Source organism: Micropterus salmoides, unplaced genomic scaffold (genome assembly GCF_014851395.1).
Source record: "Micropterus salmoides isolate LMB-PRFRI ecotype aquatic unplaced genomic scaffold, ASM1485139v1 Ms_hic_scaffold_10, whole genome shotgun sequence".
In the NCBI taxonomy this organism is placed as follows: Eukaryota; Metazoa; Chordata; class Actinopteri; order Centrarchiformes; family Centrarchidae; genus Micropterus; species Micropterus salmoides.
In genome coordinates this window covers 6,360,316-6,381,505 of record NW_024040041.1, presented here as the reverse complement: position 1 = coordinate 6,381,505, position 21,190 = coordinate 6,360,316, and the positions used below count along the sequence as shown (strand labels likewise).

The window sequence follows — 21,190 nt, the reverse complement described above, 5'->3', positions numbered from 1 at the left end:
GAGGATCCTATGGACACTGTCAGTGACAAACATGTCATCCTCAATCAGAACAGGTGGAGGAGGAGGACAGTCCTGCTCTGCAGGATGTGCTGATGACCCAGAGCCATCTGCATCTTCCTGGGCTGGAGGAAGTGGAAGCCTTGGCCCTGCTCCTTTTAGAACTGGCAGACAACAGTGACCGTCACCAAGTGCCAGCTGACCTAAGGCTGAAGATTGGCACTGAAGTTGGTGTTCTGCATGAGCATGACAGGTCTGCAGCCAACTTTGCAAAAAGGTATGAGTCTAGGTGGGGTTACGCCTTGTTTGGCAGATGCTTGGCAGCTGACACATCTGAGACCAGAGCAGCACAGAAGACAAAGTTTTCCTAGATGAGGTACCCTCAGGCAGCCCAGGTGACTGAGGATAGTCGTCTGTTATACCTCATTATTAAGATGCTGAAAAAACAGCCACCAGCCAGTCGTCTCACATCCCCCACTAAAATCACCAGTGCAATCAAGGGCCAGTATAAAAGGATTGTAGACCGAGTCAGAGACGATCCCATCCTCAACGGTCTCTCTATTCCTCTGCCCAATCTGAATGCCAAGTCCATCTCTACATTCATGGCACGGGAAGAGAAGAAGGCTAACTACAGGGCAACAGTAATGCCAAAGGTCAAACCCCACCAAAGAGTGCCGTCAGAAGAACCAATGCCAGCAGCTCCTACTCTGCCAGAGGATACACCGGGATACACCAGTGCATCCTTCACGGAAGTATTTTAATGACCGACACGCCCCCTTACTGGGTAGCCCTTATACTGATTGGACGCTGCAGCTGATCGGACTGATCTGATACATCAGGACAGATGACATTAAACTCAAGTGTATGGCTGCTTTTTTATGATTCACTGTCTTGTTAAAATCTGTGTTCGTTGTAGGTCTGAACAACAAAAGCCCCACACACAACTTTATTTAGCTATTTATTTATTAGAAAGAGTTTTCTTTCTTTTATTTCTCCCATCAACTTTTATAATGAAGATAATTAAAGTCAGAGAGTCTGTCTGCAAGAAACACGTTTTACATAATTTGTCGTAACTTCTATTCAGTCACATGTGAGGCTGCTCATTCCTGTGTTTAGTCCAACAAACGACAATAAAACATAGTAGGCTACACGTAAGGAGTCGGACAAGTTACTTAACTGCACCAAAGTATCTAATGAAGCAAAGCATCTGATGAAAGCAGCTGGCGGCTCCGTGAGTAAAATCAGCTGATGAAAGAAATAATGAAAGCGCTGCTGCGCTAAAAAAAAGCATCAAATTGATTTGACGGAACACAGTGATCGATCGGTGACGAGTGATGTGACCTGCAAATCAAATGTAGCCTATGCAGTAGTGTTAAAGGATATCAGAAGAGGAAATAAACGGAAAGCCAAAAACTTAGCGTCAACTTTGATACAAGTTACATCATTTCAATTTCCCTGAAACATTTAGGCTGGGCTAATAAATCCCAAGACACCATGGACATATTCTAGGAAACATATTTCCTTGTTCCTACTCTCCTGGCTTGGTTTCCTGGAAAAGATGCAAGTGAGGGAAACGTCAAGACTTGAGAAGCACCCACAGAGAGACATGCAGAGAGATTGCTGGGGGAACAGTCAAAACACAGGTTACTGAACCCTAAACACAGACCATATCAAAATAAGATGTGACAGGTCAGAATAATATAAATAAGAAACTAATCCAGACACAAGCAGACAGATCACAAATAAAATACAACCAACAGGGAAAACAGACTGAAGCCAGGATTAAACAGAAAATGCAAATGAACAATGGAATAAACAAGGCTGAACAGAGAACACAAGACAAGGAACAAAACCCCAAAACAGAAAACGTGGATGAACTGTTACACAGAATGGGTAAGGGAACAGGGACAAGACCAACCAGAAAACAGGACAACACTAAACATGAAACATATCAGAAATAAGGAAAATACCAAACACCACTAAACAGCTGACAGATCATAACCAGAAAAACAATAACATCAGGTAGAGGAAGCACCAAAGGTAGCAAACTATAAACTAAGTCTTAACGCAAGGCGTTACAGGGGCCGAACTAATAACACAGAGTGGCTAAAGGAGACAAGATAACAGAACAACACAGACAAACTCAACAACAGACTAAGATAACTGAACAAAAGAGATTAACACTAGCAGACTAGACACAGGACAACAGACAGGACTGAAACCCAAAACACAAACAGACTAAATAACAGATACTGAACTGACCAAATAAACTCACAGAGAGCTAAAGATAGCCGACAGGCAGAATGTGACAAGATGCAATTTAAATAGTGTTTAAAGAGTAATTGAACTTTTGTGATGGCGTGAGACTTCAGGCCTCCCCTCAGACAAAGCTTGGGAAACGGCGCCCTCCCACCACATCTTTAGTTTACTTGGAAAGTTTCGCTCAATTCCTGGATGTTTCTGTGATCATGATTATATTATTTGATCCCATAAACACTCAACATTTGAGCCAAAATAGCATAATATTGCTGTTTAACGTAACTTCGGATTACAGGAAATAGTTTTGAAAAAGGTCTGTCCTAAGGCATTTATTAGTTTCTGACTCTGATGGGGGGAAAACAGTTCCCAAAAACTACTGTATCTCTGAACTCTCATGCATGTAGGCTATTCTATGTGCTCTCCTTTCACTTCCATTCACTGAGCCTCCCCAGAAACTGTTCTCACACTTTGAAAACCACTGACCTACAGCATTAATAAGAGAAAGAAGAAACAACATGACAGTGGCGGAGATACTGGTAGATATTCAGTGCTTCCTAAGAACTGCAATACACTCTTACAACTCTGTTTCAACACATTTATTTCTAACGTATATCAAACCTGCATGATAACTCTTTCAACACAACCACATCTAGTTAATATTCGATCGCTGGAAGAATGTGATGCCGGGTTTAATGTAAAGTTGGGGAGGCGCGCATGCGAATGAATTGCACATCATTTCTAATTTGTTTAAACCTGATATTTGGAAATGTAAGCATTATGAAGCTAAAAAAAACAGAAAAACTAGACATCATGTACCAGTTACAACTTCCACAACCTGTTCTGGTGTTATAAAACAAAATCTTCACGCTCTGGTGCTCCTGCCAAGGTACATTTTCTTTGTTGTATCTTTAACAGAATCTCATTTAGGAGTGTTGCTGCTGAGGATAAACAGTGCTCTGACCCTGAGGACAGCCTCGGCAGTGGGACTATTCTGTTATTAGGTGGATTCAATAATCTCTAGCCTTGCCTTCCTCCCTCTGACCTCCCCTTTGTCTTTTAATAAATTCCTTATATATGAACTGTCCTCTCTCCGCTCCTCAGCCATCCAATCTAATATTTGATATTATCAGTATTCTGAAAATGTAGATATTGGAATTGAGGAATAAACCTGGAGAAAACCTAAATTCCAACACTGTACTACCTGCCAGTATCTCGATTTATGTGAGCTCCTCTTTTTAACCTTTTCTTCTCCGTCTTCCTCACAGTATCCATATGCTCCCAGTTCAAAAATTTAAAATCAATAGGCGTTCTGTAGAGAATTAAAGGCTGTTTGTCTTTTTGTAACTATTGTTCAGTCAGCTTTAAAATCTGTGCTGTCTCGGTGCCCCATCATTACTTCAGCAGCATAATGCATAACGCATGAGGAATTTCATTCTCATCATTGCTCTCTGCATCACAAGGTTGGATGGACTTCCTTAGTGACAGGAAGAAATGTTCATCTCACGATATTCTTCTATAAAGATCTCCTGTTAAAGCAGCCAAACTACTTCACGTGTTTTCTCTCATTTATATCTACAGTAACAATCCAAAATATTCCTTAACCTTAGCTACACCGTATGCAGTTCAATGAACTGCAAACTGCCCTCAAGCAAGACCCGTTCACTCCCCTTGGAGATTTCAAAGCTTTATTATCGGATGCTTTTTTTATGACTCAAATTGTTTTTATTAATTCTTTGTCGAATATGCTATAAATATCAGTGTAAAGTCAATGTTGATTACTAAATTGTGTAAATGGCTAACCTCTACTGAGTTAGCTAAGCTAAACTACAGAGAGTTACCCTGCATAAAGTCATGCTCACAGCTGTGAAGTTTTTTTAATCAGATGCAAAGAACCTCATGAAACTGGGTTGAACAGGGATGTACAACAACTAAGTAGATTTGCTCAAAGTACAACTCTGGAACTTAATTATTTCAGGAGCAAATACCGGGAAAGATTTAAGTAAGTAAAACTTTATTATTTATATAGCACCTTTTTTTAAAAACATAAAAAAGCAAAGCTCATCCAAGAGAAAAACAACTTTTACTGCACAGCTATAGTTACTGACATCACTGAGATAAAATTACAAACAGTAACACCGGATGACATGCCGCATTGTTTCCTGTGAATCTTTGTCCATGTAGGCAATTCAAATCCAGCACGGGAACGGCTATGCGAGAATACTCTGCTCATTTGGAGGTGGCTCAGTTGTTTCGGTTGTGAAGGAAAGTTAGTTAGTTTCTTGACGGACAGATGGCTTTATTTGTTGCTATAGTAACCGCTAACTACTGCTAACAGTAGCTGCCAGTAGCTCAGTTAAATGGAAGAAAATTTATTCTGTGGGCACCTGGAGCTCCACAATTCAACACCTTTACTGTACAGAGCGAGGACAAAAAAGGAGAGGGCTTGGAGAAAAGTGAGAGAAACCATAGCACTGCACGGTAAATTTTGAAAAGATCTAACGGCTACTTGATTCCAGCTGTCGGCTGCATGCTAGGAACTGAGATTGAGATTCTTGATACCTGATTAATGCTGCCACGTGACTGTCATAGCAACGTTCCAACCTTAAAATGTTATTATTATTGGTAAAATACTGGATCAAATGTCCAGCTAAAGACCAGCTGCGTGCCTAAATATTCTTTAGAATCCATGGGTTCCAATTTGCACGCAAAAGTTCACAGTTGAGAGGAAGTCACTACCCGATGGAAATGATTGCAATACAGTTTATTTGGGTTACTTCTGCTTACACACTAAACATCAGGCTTTTTTCAGCATTTCAGCACTGATCCATTAATGAACCAAACCTTAAAACAAAAGCAGAGAAGCTGACAGAAAAGGAAGGTGGGATGCAGGTGAGAATGAGAGATCAAAATAGAGTAGCAGTGATCAAAAGAGGAGGAAAGACAATGACAACTACAGACAAGAAAAAAGAAAAGAAATGTGTGTGACAGCTGTACTGTCCATGTAAGTATGCACATGTATTACCAGGGGTAACACGTAGGAGTGTGTATTACTGTATGTGTATGCACACATGCCTCTTTGTGCTGTGTCCGTTCGAGTTAAGTGACGGGAGGCGGAAAAGGTCAACAACACATTCCATGGCCTCAAACAATCCATTATATGTGAATTATAAAACTGAATGTGTGTACAGTATGAACACAACATAACACTGCCTTTAATGGTAGATTCCTATATTCCTATATAGAGTGTCAGGAACGAAAGCGGCTGCAAGGTTTAGGTTTGAACAGATGCCCTTCATCCTGAGCAAAAATAAAGAAGCCAGAGTACAAATACAGTTTGAGTCAACAGCAGCATTTTACAGGTGCAGGGCATCTTGTTGTCAGCTGTCTCATTCATGCTCTGTATCGGCTCACTGGTGCAAAGCTGTTTAGCTAACAGCTGACCTATCCAGTCACAATCAAACAAGTGGACAAAATGACTCATATTATATTTGGCTTTACTGAATACAGCCAATCCCATTCAGTCAGAGGACTTCCCTGATAACAACATGAGCTAAAGCTCCCAGGGTAAATGTCCTGGGTAGCTTTCCTACCGATATACAGTAGGTAGAACATATTACTAGCATTCACGCTTTGCTTCAAGCTGCTCTGCATCTGCATGAGACTGAATAATGTGTTATTGAACAAGCCATGCTCTGTTGTTGAGGCTGAGTATCTATTCTTGCAAGGCCACCATGTCTTTAGATGTCCATAAGGTCCCATAGGTAAGTCAAAGCACCGTCAGGAGAAAGACAGAACAGAACAGCAACTGGGGTATCTGTTCATAGTACAGTCAGAGCAACTTAGGTTGCTTTTATAAAGAAGTCATTATTTTAAATTTTTCCTCCATGCCATAATAAAGCACCGTGTGATTTCTTGCTGCACACTGAACGAGTAGATTTCCAGGAGTGCACAGTAAAAAAAAAATTGGTTACCTTGCTGATGAGTTGGAGGTGTGCAGCCTGTTGCCTACCGCTCTTCATCTAACAGCTCACTGTGGGTGTTCCTGACTATTTGTCCATGCGATAGTTAAAACTGATCCACTGTCAAAAAATTTTGAAAATGACCCTTTTCTTGTTTTGTAGACACATTTTTGATGAATGATTGCTGTCAGCATCAACCTTGGGTTACAAATTGAATGCGCTTTCTGCGACTGGAAAAGAATAAAAGCCTTTTAATGTGAATAAGCGGCAGTGGGAAATGTTGCATTAACAACAGCAGTATCTTAATCCAGTTGTTCATACAGCTGGAGGAGAGTGAGCAGCAAACAGTGATGCTGATGATTAAAGAGAAACATTTACAGTAAAACTGAATAAGGTGCAGGATCCTTTCCTGTCAATCCCACCGCATTGGTAGGCAAACTGAATCCATCAGAGGAATAGCAGATCAGGCCACTAACAATATAGAGCGGTAATTACAGTATCTGAATACACTGAAAGTAGCGTGGGAACTCCATTCCATTCAGTCAGATATCCAACTGAAGTGGGTCCAGTCAGACCTGCATCCAACACTATGAAATATTTCTCTAATACGACATCTTTCAAAAAAAAATTTTTAAGTAAATTCTATCACTCTCACAGCTTAAAAAAAACATTTCTTCTCATCTCATATCCCAGAATATGTCAGATGTTTTGAGAAAAAAAAAGATGTAAACCCAGCTGTGATTAAGGACTGGCATCCACCCTGAGGTGCACCGAGCAGCAGAATACTAAATGCTTCTCAGCAACATCCATTTATCATTTTCTTGTGTTATATGTTTTTACAGGCTTATCCTACATTTTGTGCTGCTAACATCCCACACTGGGATTATTAAAAGACTACTAGAGACATGCCTGTCACACATTAGTCCTATAGCAACAGTATTGATTGGCTCCTCTCAGTCAAAGCTTTTGTGGAGCTTTCATGCACATCCTGCACTGGGATTACTCTCACTGTGAACAGAAAAGTGTTCACAATGTTCTGGACCCCGTTGTGCAGACTGAGGGTCCTGTTGTTTTTCTTTTTCTCTAGTGCAGTTGGGAAATGATTGGATAAAATGGAATTGCTGCGATAAGAGGATCCGCTTGAGGAGGCGAAGTGAATCCACTTGTATGCGCCGCGTCGACTTCAGCTTTTGTGAACTTTGCCCTGCGAACTTGCGCCACTGAGTGACAGCAGCATCTCCGTCATTCATCAAATGTCAAGCTTAAGCCGTACCTACTGCTCAAAACCAACACATAGATAACAGGGCATGGGGCTTTCATTGGGCTGCTGGCCAGTAAACATTTGATAGCAATGATAACAAAATAGCAATAAATTTAATAAATTAAAATCACCATGGCATGTTATATAACTGACAGACTGAAATCGGCTTACAGAGAGCATACTTACCCTCGTAGTGTGGATGCCATGATAGGGACATGACATGGATATCTTTTTTGCATTAGGTTTAAGGCTTTAAAGCAGAAGCACACTGGAACACTGAGACAGATGTTAACAAACACAGCTGTTGTTTGTAATGCTCCAATGATCAAGTGAGGCAGTGCAGAAAAAACTTGCCTTTAATTCTGGAGAGAACCACAGAGCAAAACACTGCCTTTTTTATGAGGGTGACCTATATTACAGCAAAGTGCTGTAATCATGCATGTTTTAATGGGGGTGTTCTGGTTAAAAAGTAAGACAGAGGAGGGAGAAACAAGCAAGGGAGTGCTAATTAAAAAGATTCAAAATAAATACAAGAAATAACAATTAAATAGGTAAATTAGCTTCATTATGAAAGTACAACCCAAGGAAAAGAAAAAGACAGACATCGGTACAACTACCAAACAATAAGCTGCAGTACTCTGAGGGTACGGGAGGAAGTTACAGATATAAACCAGGAGGTTGAGTTTGACAGCTATCAAATGTGATGACACCTTACACAGTGTCCTAACTGAATGTGACCAGATAAGCGTCCATGACAAAATCAGTTGCGTTGTTTTCTATTGAAAAGATCCTAACTGGCAAGCGACGCAGCAGCCAGTAAGGACGATGTTATGGTAATATTGCTGAGGCAATTACAAAGCACTGAACCCAGGAGGCACTCAGTGGCATGAACACACACACACACACACACTCAGCATGACTGCCGCAATGTCTCAGAGAGCCCTATCATGACTCATTCAATTCTCCCGTTTCATTTACCCACGCACACAAACACACAGGAGATAATGGGACATCATCGAGAGACTTTCTTTAATGCTGCAGCAGAAACACTGAGCCACTTAATATATATATGTGAATACATACACACACACAAACTTCACCAAGCCGTGTGATTGGTCCAAGTAGTTCACTGCCCTACACACACACGCACACACACACACACACACGCATACTTGTGCGCATAATGGCACACAAATAAGCCGGCAATTTGATTGGCCTACGTAGGCTCTGCGTTCCTTAGATCGCTGCGTATCTGAGATCTTAGACACAGGTGGCTGGGGAAGGGTGTGTGCTGCCATAGCAACACGAAGCAGAGGGCTGGGAACAAGGTATGGAACTATGATGTGAGGAGACTTTCAATGATGGAGGGTATTACATGTGTGAATCCCTGTGAATGACTGAGGGAGGGGTGGAAGGAAAGCACAGAGGGTGTCTGAGGTAAGTCCTGTTGGTGGAGTTACATCCATCTTTGTCTCTTTCTGTTCTCCCTCCCACATCATTCTGTCTCTTTTCCCATTCTCTACCTCCCATCTCTAAGCCATCTGTCTTTGTAATCTCTCCATTACTCTTTATCCACTACTTTTCTTCTCCCTCGTTTCCCTACTTTGGTCAACCAAAGATCACACTGTGGCCACATTACCAAGGTCCTGGATTATATCATTGCGTTTCAAAGTACAGAGTTAACATGCAGCAGCAGTGCTGGATAATAGTTCCATGCAGGGATCTCAACAATCGTCTTATGACTAAAGCTTTTTCACATGTAAAGTAGATCATAATGAAAAGATGGAAATCTGGACCATGTTCCTTCTTTTTTTAACCCTTACGCTGTCCACCTCTCCTTATGCAAGAGAAACTGTCTTGTTTTGGTACATGATGCAGGTTTATCCAGTCCAATTGGAAAGGGATACCCTAAGTGATGGGCAGCAGAATACTCAAAGTTTCTTTCACATGATTATTCCATTGCAGCAACATGAAGGCAGTTGTAAGAATTTGATGACAACAGCAACTGAGAAAACGAGATAGTGATACAAACCAGGCCAGCACATATATAATATTTATATACACAATTATAGGATTTGACTGAATTCTACTGCTGAATCACACAAAAAATACAGAATATTCATGAACCAGTAGAAATTATAGTTTAACAAGACTAGGAGTCTAAAGCCATGCTAGCAGCTCAGCTATATTTAAGCACCCGAGTGCTTTGAGATGAATGCTAATGCTAACACATTCACAAGGACAATGTTAACACACTGAATGAATTTTGCACTGAACAAAGTATTGCTGAGGCTGATGGGAATGTCATTGGTTTTGCAAGTATCTTGCCATGAACCAAACAGAAATTTTGACTTGCGCTAGATGAAAGGTTAGGGGATCAAAGTTTTTAAAATTCATCCCCTGAGGACCATGAATGTCTGTACGCAATGGCACTCCATCCAAAGCAATAGCTGTTGAGATATTTTAATGTATTAAAAAAACAACCTCATGGCGGTGCAAGAGGAAAAAGGATCTACAAAGTCATTATGCTAAATCGTCTGGGAACCATGAAAAATGTTTTTAGCAACAGACCAAAAGCCTCACCAACATTGCCATCCTTTGAGCTTGGCTAAATATCTACTTTAAAATGTATGAAATTCAAAATCACAAACTACACTAATTTGAAATCCTTTTGGGTGGCTGAAAGCGTTTTCACATCTCTGTGGATTGACAGAAGTCATACTGTGTTTTTCTCAAGATAAAATCCTCAGGACTGGTTCAACACAGTCACCAGGCCAAACCAAGCGTACAACTGACATACACCAACTGAAGCATGAAAATCAAGAAAATTGACTGATGAGTTTACATAACATACTCAGTTAGGGGTGCTTCAAGCTACAAACTTCCCAGAGACTTGTCGTTCAAGCCAAGTTTGTTCTGGTGAGATTTCTTTGCCAAGATGTATGTTATTGAAGGAGAGTTCAAATTCAGTGAATGACCTTTACTGCAAAGCGCTCTTTCCATCTCTCTTAATCTCCTGTCTGTCTCCACTCTGGATCATCTAATAAGCCAGAAATGCCATTTAAATGTCAGTTAGTGATACAAAGAAAGGAAAAGATTAGAAATGAAAAATGTGAAAACCAAAGTATTTTTCTTTTTTCCATTGGTATTCAATAGCATGAGTTGAAAACAAGAAAGTAAAAAATGTGGACCTTATTCAATCCCACTATATTACTGGTATATTCTTTACACCCTGGCCTCCTCTTAGAGAAAAGTAAAATGTGAAGGAAGCATGCTGATAAACAAGAAAATAAGAAAACGGAACTCACCGCTGCGGTCTTCTTTTTACTCCTAATGCTCCCCTTCCTTTTCTCTTTGCTGTCACACAATATGGATCTACTCTGTGATTACTCTTCTCACTTCCCAAGGTTTATAATGCTCCGAGTTAAATCTGCCATGAAGTTCGTTATTCTTTGTGGCTTGCTCCGTGGGTAGCTTCACTTCTATGGAGGCTTCATGGGGTGAAGAGGAAGCTCATGGCAGGAGAAACTTCAGTGTCTCTTCTGTGATCTTTGAAGGCCTCCTGGGCAATTGCCGATTTATGCTACTGCTTAGATCGTGAGGCTCGTGTATGATGAGACTTTGCTGAGAAGGAAATTAAGTGAAGTGAAATCTCTCTCTCTGCTTCTCTTGAGGCCTCCCTGGCTACAGTTGCTATCTTCTTGACTCTAAGGCAAATGGAAGATGCTTAAGTGAGTTGTCTGCTAGGTAGAATGAAGCACCAGGCTTAGTGCTGTAGCTGAAAAGTGTCCTGCTGACTGGGTGCCTATCTAGAATCCGTACCTGCTGAGGTATATAGTTGCCTGCCAGGTATATTGTATCGAAGGGTGAAGTCTATTGTGTGTGTGTAGCTGACTGCATGGCAACTGTGACCCTTTTGCTTCCAGTTATAACTAGCCAGAGGTCCAGGCTACAAGTGTGGACGAGTACAATTTAGGCAGTGTGCAGGTCTGAACTGACAGGTGGTAAGAGGTCCAAGGTCATTGCTGGTTGTTTCGGCTGCAGTGAGGAAAACTTGAGAGGCAATACAGGTTGTCATGGTAACAGCAGTGAGGGGTCAGAGGTGTGTTTTTGCTTTACATCACTGGGTTGGCTGATTCGGTGGAAGAGGTAGGCAGTGGGAGAAAATCCCTGAGGTAAATGAAGAAATGTTGCTGATAACAGATATTAAATTGCTGTTTGCTATTTCTCTGGGAGGTAGAATGCAGAAGAGTTTTTCTCTGATTGAATCAGTGGAAGAGGAGAGGAGGACGGGAGGTAAAACGGTGTTGCATCAGTCTTGAGTGTATTCTTCAATCTTGTGTCTTTGAAACAGAATACTGCCGTCTCCCAGTGTCCATCTGAAAAGGTCGATGCTTGGCTCATTCGTCTTAACACGTACAGGTAGGTTTCTTCGGGGGCTCCACCTATGGAAGACAAAACACGAAGACAGATTAGAATATGACCACAACACTGCATTATTACTGGACCTCAACAAGGATGTCCCTTGTCAGTGATTTTATTTGTGATTTTTATGGACAGACGAGTATTGGGGCTGAGTTTGGTGGCTTCAGGACTCCACAAGTTCTCCAGACTTTTGTTTTCAAGAATTTAAAGCAAGTCCTTAGCCCTTCTGGTTTTGCTATTAATTGTGAACAGACCCAGATAGATGGAAGTTTAAAAAAAACAACAGAGAAAGTTGTCATCAAGGCTGCACATGCCCATTTTTAATCATAGTCAATGCAAAGCACCTCATGAATGCTGATCCGTATATTAATGAGCCTGCCATGCGATTGTCCTTTCCTTATGGTGAATCATGGCAACAGGGGAGAAGAAAACCAAGAAACGTAACTATTCAGACACCAAAATAGAAACTCTTGTAGGGGAGGTGGAGGCCCAGAAAACAATGTTATTTTGTGGCCACAGCAGCACAAATAATAAGAAACCATGCCAGTGGCAACGTGCTGCTGCAGCTGTCAACAGTGTCAGTGGGACAGAACAGTCCAGTCCGTGCCAGAGCATGGCTGCAACTGGTGAGTACACCTGAGCTCACACCACTGGACAACAAAATCGCTGCCATAATTGGGGCGGCCAGCGTGTGTGGGATTGTGTCGGAGGATGGCATGGCATGCCTGGAAGTGGTGGGGTGCTCACTGACACAGTCCTGCGGCTACAGCGATACACCATAAACGGCATCAACATCATTTCTGATGAGCTACGCCTGATAAGAGAAGTGATGTATAGAAGTGTTGTATATTTTTATGTTGTCAGTTTATATATTTATATGTACACAATATTCTCTTACTTCTGCACGTCACAGACCCAGAATAATGCACAGGTATCTGCAACGTTCCATTCCATATTTATATATTTCTACATTTATTTATGTCAACTGTATGTTTGTCGAAGTGTAGCACCTCATCAAAACACTACACTACACTGGCACTAAAGCTCCTTCTGATTCTGATGCAAGAAATTGCACAATTATTAAAAGATGTAGTTAAAAAGTGAACCTTGATTTTTGTCTTTCTTACAAACGCCGCATGACATCCCCATGCCACTCCCAGGAAGAGCAGCAACAGTGCTGGACTTTCTCCATTTATAGACAGTTTGTCTTACTGTGGACTGATGAACATCAGGACTTTTAGAGATACTTTTGTAACCCTTTCCAGCTTCATGCAAGTCAACAATTCTTAATCTTAGGTCTTCTTACAGCTCTTTTGTTTTTTTTATCGTGCAGGGCAGCTCTAACCAACCAATGTCTCATTGATTGGACTTCAGGTTTGCTGACTCTTGACTCCAATTAGCTTAGAGAAGTCAGTAGCCTAGGGGTTAGTATACTTTTTCCACCCTGCACTGTTAATGTTTCCATGGTGTGTTCAATAAAAACATAAAATATTTATTGTTTGTTTGGCGTTAGTTTAAGCAGACTGTGTTCGTCTATTGTTGTGACTTAGATAAAGATCAGATCAGAAATCCAGGTAATTCCAAAGGGTTCACATACTTTTTATATGGGTGTGGTATCCATTATTGAACATTTTGACCTGAAGATCAGACTGGGATCAAAAGGGTGTGCAGGCGTTCTTGTTGTGATTTCTCTTAAACAGTGGTTGCAAGAACGCGCATACCGATTTCTTATATGGCATTTACAAAGACATTCTAGACATGCTGCACAAGAAAGTGGTTCAAGCACAGGAGCCACAGTGTGTTTCTGCATGTCACAGCAGCTCTGTAGTGGTGATAGAAGGAAATCAAAAACAAATGCATAGAGTTCATTCTGCAATACCAGACGCTGCAGTACCTGTTCTGTATGCAAAGCAGCTACAGGGTGGAAAATCTGTTGCTGGCAACCCACATTTAAATGCACACAATGTACAGACCCACACACACACAGTGTTAATCTTAATCCATCTATGCAATATTCATGCATGATATACACACATGCACGCACATAGCTGGAGGCTCCACTGTACTGTAAGCAACCGTGAAAGTCATGTGTCTTGATCTGAATAAAGTCTACTTGCATGGCTGAGACTCAAGCTCTCTTAATGCTGTTAGTACCACTTGTTGATACATTAAAAGTCCCACACTCGCACACTAAAACACTCACATATTCAATGAAACTGTGATGCAAATCCAAACTTTACAGATAGATGGGGGGCTCTGCAAATCTTTGTGATTCAAAGACTTTAAAGGTTCAGTGTGTAAATTTTAGTGGCATCTAGTGGTAAGGGTCACAAATTGCAACCTGCAGCTCACGGTGCATTCGCATGCTCCTTGGATGGTAACATTTCACGAGTTATGAAGTCCTTCTTCCGACTACAGTGTGTGTTCATGTGCTCTTAATTCGGAATGTGGAATCAACATGGACGCTGCTACAAAGATGTGTTGGATTAGCATTATCAGAGCGTATAAACAACACCCAGACATCTAGTTCACTCTATATTGACTGTTTGCAAAATATGTATATGCAACACGTACATTTGCATGAACCAAAGTTCTGCATACTTCTTTATTTCCCATGTTCACTTTGTTTCTCTTTTTGCAATAAATATTTAAGGAGGAAAAAAAGATTCAGATTATTCCGAGTTCACATGAATGCACCATCAGTCACTGCTCACCCCTCCCTTTCCAAGCGCGCAGTAGAAGTTACGGCAGCCAACACGCTCTGTCGGCTCTTGTGCTAGACAGAAAAACCAAAGTGGAGTGACATCTGGACTGGTGCGTTTACTGTCGCTCCGTAATGTAAAATTTCCACCATGTCCGTGTCTTAAAACGTAATACCAGATAACATTTATCTCTGTGTTTTTCTGCTAAATACTCTGTAGTTGTTTTTCATCTCAAATCTCTTTGTGGTCGTTTGATTGACTTCCCAGAGAGAAATGTTAACAGCCACTTAATATATACACTTAATATCTCAACTAAGAGCATCAAGGCAAGAGCTGCATATCATCTGTACAGTATGTCACCTTGGTAATTGAATTGTGATAAGTCAAGGTTCGCACACACAACAACAACAAAAGGTACCTCACTACTAGTCTCTTCTTCTTAACACACATGAGCCTCCCAGGCAAACAAATGAAACCTCAGCAGAGGGGCTAATTAACTGGCAAGAGAAACGCCAAATGAGAGAGACATCAGGATTAATCTTCTGAAGGAACATGGCAGAAGAGAGGGTGGGCATGAGTGGGAAGAACCATTTTGTACAATATTCATCATTCTGTAACCAGGAGAGAAAAAAACTTCTCTCTCTCCACCAGCTACAGTGACAGATGTACAGTACAGGCAGTTAACAGTAATTTAGCAGAAATACAATGTGAGTGTCAGAATGCAAAACAATCTCGAGGTAATGGCTGCTTGCCTGCCAAATTGGGTGTGAACGTGGGAAAAAAAAGATCATTTATCGCCAGATTGAACGACCTTTGCCTGTTGCAAACAGAGATAGAGAAAAGAGAAAAAAAGATTACGAAATATAAATGAAACTATATATATATATATGTGACATACTTTTAAAGATTTATATCTTCTGTAGGAATTAATGCACTTGGGACCAGACAGCGTAAGGAACACAGTGTTGATTTTTTCCTTATTCCTGTTTCATATACAGTAACAATTATGGACGACTGAGTACACCATTATCTGTATCTGTTCAAACAACTAAATGATCAATATCCGTATCTGTACTTGGAATGGGAGGGGCTTAAACCAGATATTGATAATTTAAGCCTGAAATTGATATGGGTTGATCAGAAGATGCTATATTAATTAGAAAACCTTTTGCAGAACAGTTTCAGAGCAGAGTTTTTGATCACAATTGTAGCAGGTCTAAAGCTTACATATGATTTTAATACAGTCATGAAAATTAAAATTTCCGGGAATATTAATTCATGCCTCCAAACTAGGAGCACCACCCGATATACTGTCCGCCCAGGGTCTCGGGACTCCCTGAGTATGGCTAATAATTAGACAATTATTCACTAGTGATCAGTTAGTTAACAATTGCTCAATTATCTTAAATTAGTCAGTGCCTTGGCCTGTTTCACGGGCCCCACGCTAGCTGCCCGATTCCTGGCCTCACTCGACGAATCAAGCTTAAAAAAGAAAAGAACTTGGTCGTTCTTCAATTAAACTAGTGTAACTTAACGGACTGATAACTTTTAACAAAACAAAATAAAATAAAACGCAAGTAAAGTTGCTGGAAACGAGGCAAAGCTGAGGTCGCGGCACTTCGCATGTGGCTTGAAAGGGGCTTTCGTTGCGTTCCTACATTTACTGTTAATTAGAAGTAAGTATAATTAAGTATAGTATCTGTACTAGATACTTGTTTCAGCAGAGTACTCTCTGTAGAAACCGTAGAAACAGTGTTGTGTCTTTTCTTGCCGCAGTGTCCCACAGTAGTCTGCAAACACATAAAGCATCTGAGCCCGAAGATCATCGTTCTGACAACCACACAACCAGCCGAACAACGGCAATAAACAGCAGAGATATTTTTGCACGAATCCTCAAGATTTTTGGATTCACATTAAGTGAGTAGACTGACTGCAGTTGTTCTGTATCTGATCTTGAACTTTGACCTCAGAGGGGAGGCAGGGCACCAGAAAGGGAAGCTATCCTCCAGGCATAAATAAACTTTCATTGTTTTCTTTGTCTCTGAATCTGCTGACTTTTACTACCAAGAGACTGGCACACTGACCTGGAACAGCATGCATGCACGTGTGTGTGTGTGTGTGTGTTTGCGTTTGAAGTGAGCACTCTTGGCTGTGGTCCTGTCTCAATATTTGGCAGCAGAGGTCACACAGTACTCATATCTAAGGCTATTTCTTTTCATGACTCTTTTCTCCTACGATTTTTGATGTGGATGAGTCTCGGAGCCTAGAAAACACCCACCAGCACGCCTACACAAACTCGGCAAGGCCAACAGTGGGTACTCAGCCAAGTTTGTGTGTGTGTTTGTGTGTGTGTTTGTGTCTGTGTGACTGAGAACTTCTTCCATACTAGTGCAAAGTTCAAAACACATTTTCTTCAAAAATATAAGTGCATAATATGTGAAGATAATTGAAAATGTATTCCACACTTTGAAGCTCCACTGTGACAATTTAACATATCTGAAGCATGACGTTTCCAATAATAAATTAATGATTTATTTTCTTGGGTTTAAATGGAGCAGTTCTTTCAAAAAACACTGAAAATCAGCAACTGCTTTTAAAATCAATCAGCAAGCTAACTTAATTAACAGCCTTGGAACTTATTTTTTCCATAAACTTAGTAGGCTACCAAATTACATAGCCTTCCAAAAAACAATTAGCAGATTACGAGAAAGTAAAATAACGGAAAAGTAAAATATAGAATAACCGATAAAAGCACAAAAAGAAAAAGTTGGAAGGTATTTATCAGTCAAAACCAAAGACCAGAAAACATGACAAAGCCTATCCTGCTCACAGGTTCACTATCAACTTAACGGGAGAAGAGGAGATACCTTTTAAATCTTTTGTCTCTAAAAACCCTGACAGGGTAACAGGCAAGCTCAGATAACAGATGGATACATTACACCACACAAGTTTTTTGCAACGAAACTACAAATACTAAGAAAACATGAGCAGAAACGGCTGCACCAAGTGATTATTCTTGACGAACAAGGTTTAACCTTTTTTGCGTGCGCATTAGAAACTGATGTAAAACTGTAACATGTAGTTCTTGATAATGTTATCTCAATAAAATAACTTTACTCATTTTGACACAAATTAATAGCTTCCAAAGGAAGGCATCACAGAAAACCCACTGTCATTAATCACTGATGTTAAAACATTTTAAATAATCTTCAGACCTCTATAAAGTCAATAAATCCTATCATAATAGAGTATCAGAGCATTAGGGCCTATACAGGGCTTGAAAAGATGAGCTGAATGAACCCAGTGCCCCAGGAAAATGGATGCAGCACTTACCAATACCATTTCCCACCAACATAATGAAGTAGCAGACTTTAAAGATGCAGTCACCTTCATTTCTGTGAAAAACCCTGCCATCCTGGATGGAAAATGGAAAGTAAGTGGGCTATTAAGGCTGCATGTTGCTGATGGTGAGTAAAATTACATTTTTTTCATGCAGTCTTCTTCTAATATCTGTAGTCTTATCCTTTCTCTGCTCCTCATTAAAATGAACTGAACACATCTGCCTCCTTTTGATCATCTCTTTCAGTGAACCACTGTAGAAAACTGCAGCCTGAGCGCAGCAGGGTATATAGTTTTTTTTAATCAATTGGTAGACTGACAATATTTGAATTCTATAAAAAGGGAACGCTAGATGCTGTCTAGAATAGTTCTAAGATGAAAGGAGTAGGGGTCATTGCTGTCTTGCAAGTGTCTGAAAATGCCTACCAAACACAGTCTGTCACATCCTTCTAGTCAAAAAGGTAGATCTTGGGGGGGAGAAAACCCTGACAAGTAACGAGAAAAGACATACAGGTCCTCACAATGTAGGAAAAAATAAATCACAAATACTAATCTAGCTTGAGTCTATTGTGAAGACCTCCAAAAATAAATAATAAATAAATTTACATTTAGAGGCCACTGTACAGATTCTATAGTTAAATGTATGAGTTCAAAACGAGCTATTCTGTCAATTGAGAAAAACATCTAGCTGGAATTTATAGTAATTTCACTCAAAGGAAGGATCTATGGTACACAATGAGGAGATCAAGGACAGCCTGACCTGATTTACAATTGTACTACTGCTTTTAGTATTGCAATGAATGAAATGTGGAAATCACTGGATATCTTATTGAGTGTGACGTTCAATAAGTGAGTGGGATGCTGTGCTATTTGCTTTGGGCAAAGTGTGCTGCTTAACTGGACATTTTTATTGGTGTTTTTTTTTGTGTGTATGGCTTTTATCACTTTGTTTTACACGCTCCACTGCTTCCACAACAGGAGACTGCATGAAGCAGGCGGCTCCACCTAACACAGAGAAAAATACAGAAATGTATTTTATATGTGAAAAATGGAATACTACAAATACCACAAATATGAAATTAAACCCTCAAAGTTCTTTTGATACTTGGGGGCAGCACCACAAACTGAAAACACAACAGCAACAAATTATCACAATCTAACAATGTTAAGGCTAACACATTAGCAAACAGTTGTCTATTTACACATCCAGTGGACACAGAGCACAATTAGCATTCATTTGAAGTTGTGTTTCTGGTCACCTGCCAATCGTTTGATTAAAACCTTCAGCACCACTTTAGTTAGACAGCTATTCAAGTCAACTGCGTGTTAGCATGTGAAAACCCCTCAAGTACTGCAATTAGTGCAGTATTAGAGTGCCAGAAAAGACAGACAGCTACAGCATGCAACATATCGATATACAAATTACGGGTCTGGATTTATTTTACTGACTGGAAAAATAGAGTGTCCTCAGGGCTCAACAGAAACACAAAAAAAGGCCTTCATGCAGACGTATTTACACACAAACTAAACAGTCATTATTGATAAAGTGGCAGCTTTAATCCCAATAATTACCTTCCTCTACAATGACACATCTCTCCTCATACTCCATATACTGTTTCACAGACAAGAGTCAATATTCGCTGGGTGTAGTGACTGCAGACAGACAGCACTGCACACAACCTCCTATATCACTGCCTAAAGAACCTCAGGGGGCAGCTATACAAGAAGACCACACGACCACCCACAGTACAGTAGGAGGTAAACCACATGGAAACAAACACATCAGCACTGATGTATAGAAAAATTCATAAAAGACATTCACTTCTGTTCAAACAACACATTACACACATTACTTTTGCTTGGGTGAGGAAAGAGATATTGTATACTGTGCAGAATTGTCCTGTCACACAAACACACTCACACACACACACTCACACACACACACACTCACACACCCCAGCCCACTTGTCACACTGACAGCACAGTATGGGTGACCTTGGATGCTGTACGCGTTGCCAGCAGCAGACCAGGACAGAGACTCCTCTATGTGAGAGGGGAGGAGAGGCACAGGAGCCAAAGTATGAACAGATAATTTGGAGGGGAAAAAACGCATGGTGAGAGATAAGAGGGACACATAAAGCAAGAGAAAGCAGAGAAGGAATGAATAATGAGAAGGAGAGGGACAGTGGAGAAGATTAGGAGGAAGAGCACGGAGGAGTGGAGCGAAGGCATAAAGCTAAGGATATGGATAAGATGGAAACGTCTTCCTATGGTTGCATAGCAACCATATGAAAGTCATCAAAACTGAACCCTGTGCAATCTGCCAAAAAGGTAAAAAGTACCACTCTCTGCCTTTCAGGCACCCAACGCCTCAACAACTCCCCCGTTTGTGCAATATATACACACACACTTCCATATCTACACACACACAAATCCTACCCAGCTTTCCGAGGCAAAGAGGATGTGGTTAAAGAGTGATGAAGGAGGAACGAGGAAAGAAGACTTAAGGGATTGGGAGATGATACAATGAGAGATGGAAGAAAGGACCACAGCAGAGACAAAGATGAGGGGAGAGAAGTTCTAAAAACAAAGGTGGAGAAAAAGGAGAGCTGAAAGCTGATTACTTTAACACCAATTAAGGTTTGCAGAACTATTTTAGCTTCTAGATATTATCGTTTGTTCTTTGTGAAACACATAAATATTAGAATCTCTTACCACATCAACACTCACATCTAATATTTTGGATAAAAATTGATTGAAGCGCTTTAAAAAAGAAAGCAATCTAAGTTAGTCAAATGAAGTAATGTATCTGGTATAGTGTGGCAGTGGTCTTCACGGAATCATTAGGTTGGCTGAGCCATAACACTTTCAATTCCACTCCAGCCAGCATTTGCTTTTTTTCCCCACTGTGCAGCACGCAAATTTTCACTGGAAGGTATTCAAGCTGCATGGATGCTTTTTTTGACATGCAAACATAATGGTGCCCAAACACTTCCTGTTTGTGTATAGATTTTTTTATCCTTGGTACCGAGCTTACTGACTACACTGAGAAGCACTACAAATTAGGAAAAACAGAAATTGATGGGTAAAAATTAAATATAAAAATAAGAAAATGAAGTAATAAATATAAAGGGATGGAGATGGATGGAGAACTCCAGTTTGGGAACCACTGTGCTAACATATGCAGTGAAATGCAGGAGAGCAGTTCTGCAACACTATCAGGCTGAGGAAGGGCAAACACAGTAATG

At 40.5% G+C, this 21,190-nt stretch overlaps 1 protein-coding gene across 2 annotated transcripts in view; it reads right to left on the bottom strand.

Moving 5' to 3' along the window:
• Nucleotides 1-21,190, bottom strand: part of LOC119882423 (thyroid hormone receptor alpha) — a 106,727-nt gene that overhangs the window by 55,982 nt on the left and 29,555 nt on the right. For both annotated transcript variants that reach the window (XM_038692460.1, XM_038692450.1), the window contains exon 3: nt 10,785-11,921. The gene's annotated coding sequence lies outside the window, so the exon portion shown is untranslated. The remainder of the gene's footprint in view (nt 1-10,784; nt 11,922-21,190) is intronic.